Source organism: Pundamilia nyererei, unplaced genomic scaffold (genome assembly GCF_000239375.1).
Source record: "Pundamilia nyererei isolate P.nyererei 1_Seehausen unplaced genomic scaffold, PunNye1.0 scaffold00512, whole genome shotgun sequence".
In the NCBI taxonomy this organism is placed as follows: Eukaryota; Metazoa; Chordata; class Actinopteri; order Cichliformes; family Cichlidae; genus Pundamilia; species Pundamilia nyererei.
Window position 1 is genome coordinate 36,034 of NW_005187913.1, and position 2,872 is coordinate 38,905.

The window sequence follows — 2,872 nt, forward strand, 5'->3', positions numbered from 1 at the left end:
GCTCCTGGACAAGGAGCCCTGGAGCAGCCAAACACCCAAGGTCAGTGTTTGTGCTGTGAACTTTGAACTTTAGCTCAACTTTCACTCGTTGTAAACGTGCAGAAGGGATGACCCCGTGTGTGTGTCTCAGTTCATAGACTGGCTGCTCAGCATCATGGAAGCTCCTGAGCAGAGCGTGTCAGCATCAACGGCCAGCACAGCCAAAGGTGAACAAAGCAGCCTTTTTCCTACTTACACACTGGAATATTTCACTCTGTTTGAACCGCATGGCAGCAGTACCCACAGACTGCCTCCATAAAGTACTTAATGAAATCAAACCAGTGAAATCCTGTTTGAACACAGTTGAGCTGGATTTAAATCACACCTAAATGAACAGTTTAATTAGATTATTATTATTACTGTCCTTGTGCAGGTCTCATTGAAATTGAGACCTGGCCTGAGTTTTGTCAGGTTCTTACATCCTCCAGGTAAAAACTTCACTATAAAGCCAAAAGCACTCACCTCCCCAAACCACTGAGTGCAGGTGTTCAGTCACTTCTGTGGCCACAGGTGTAAAAGCCCGAGCAGCCGGGTGTTTGGTAGCGTCTACAGCATGTGCTGCTGATAGGATGGCACCTGAACACAAACTCCAGCTGAGGTGACAGAGTGGAAGCAACTGGGAACGACAGCATCTCTGCTGTGGAGTGACAAAGGGCGGGGTTGTTGTTTCTTCTTTACTGGTTTTGCCCCAGAAGCTAAAGCTTCGTGGTAAAGCCTGTATGTTCGGGTCTCCTTGTGAAATGCATCGTGTGTTTCATGGACTGGTTCTTATACAGCACTGTTCTTCTCTGAGTGGTTTATACTCATCCACGCACGGCTTTCTGTGCTTACATCGCACTGCTGTGGATGCAAATGTGTGTGTTCAGGTTAGAAGCCTGAATTTCAGCTCAGACACATGCAGTTTGTAGTTTCTGCTGAAATGTTTCCGTCAGTGATCACAGAGACAGAACAGTCCAACCAATCATGGCCTCCATGAACCTGGTTGTGTCGGAGCTCCTCCCTCACCACGTCCTCAGACAGGGTCGTTGGACTGTTAGGGTTTCTCTGCACTGCTGCAGGTTATCTCACAATATCACGTTACCATAGAGGGGGACTGTTGTGATTCGGCTCTATATACACAGCTGCAGTGATGTTTGTTAGCAGTAATTGTTTTTGGCCAAACGAGCTTCTGCTAACAGGCCTCATCTGTGGCCGTCTTTACATGAGAACTAAGGCACCATGTTTATTGACACTCAGCTGACAGCACTGTTGGAAAACAAGGTGTGGAAAGAGCAGGCATTACTGTAATCAGATTACTTTTTCCAGTAACGAGTAAAGTAAGGGATTACTATTGCAAAAACGGTAATTAGATTACTGTTACTTTCCCGTAGGAACGCTGCGTTACTGCGTTACTAAAACCGTGATTTTTTTTTGCAAGAATGTCTCATGACAGTGACGTAAGCGAGTGCGTCGTTCGTGACAACAGCTGTGTGCAGATCAACAATGGATCACATATGATTGTGGGAGAGAGTATGAGCGTGCAGCGTTTAAAGCGTGGAAGTACTGACCTTACTTTGAGTTTGATTCCATAAAAAGGGACAAAAACATTAGTGTCCATCGTGCGTGGGAAGAAAACTTCTTTTTACAGCAAAAAAAACCCCTAAACTTCAGAGTAAACACCGAGCAGCTACTGTAACCGGTGTGCTCCTGTGCTGTGTCTGACGATGAAAGGTAAAAGAAAGACCTCCAAGTAAATAGCTTTCCCGCTCCAGCTCCTATGACCAAATACAAACAGTAACAGGAAGAGGGTTAGCTCAACCCACCACAACTTCCAAGCTAGCAAGGATGATCTATTCATGCGTTCACGTTCCCTAGAACACATCTGTGGCACACACATGCTACACATTTATAGCATCTAACAAAAACAGGCATAATGATGACGATAACCGAACTAAAATTGCAATCAGAAACATCAGGGTGGCTAAATATGCATTATATGTGTGTTTTACAGTGTTGGAAAGAAATGACACCCAGCGCTCCCACAGGGGGATTGTAGAAAAGGGGAGGGGCCAGAGGGGTGCACTGTATTCATAGGGTAGGACCAAAGAAGAAGAACAATGAGGGGGGCTCTAACTGATAATGAACACAACTACAGGCTTGGAGGTCCTAACAGTCAGGTATAACAGGAACGGTTTGGGGGTTATAACAAGATGTGATGTATGACCGTGTTACGCTACCACGTGATGCGAAAGTCACAGACAAACTCGCGGATTCTTCCACTGACCGCAGCACACCTGCACCAGGGTAAACCTCCGCCTGCCCCACTCCTGCTGAACAGGTGAAAATAGAGCAACAGGACCGCTGAGTCTTTGACTTTATTTATTTTCTGCTGTGTTTTACTTGCATATATTTGAAAGAGTGAGTGTAAACACAAAAAATATTTTATTTTATGTGCTGGAATGTGCAGAAAATAAGTTTAAATGTTTCTTCCAGTCAGAGAATGTTGCAGATAATTTAATGTTTGCTTGATGCATAAAGTTAAAAGATTAAAACTAATAAAACATTTGATTACATTTTGTATGAGTGATTATGCAGAAAAAGTAGAATTGGGCTGAAAGATCTATCACTTTATCACCTATTCAGGTTGTAAATCGTGTTTTTAAAAAGTAACTAAGTAACTAATTACTTTTGAAAAGAAGTAATCAGTAAAGTAACAGGATTACTTTTTGGGGAAGTAATTAGTTACTGATTACTTTTTTCAAGTAATTTGACCAACACTGACTTTAAGAGAGGTCAGTGTTTCATGGTGAAACAAATGATCTGGTCTTCAGAACAGCCATCTGATCCCTCTGAT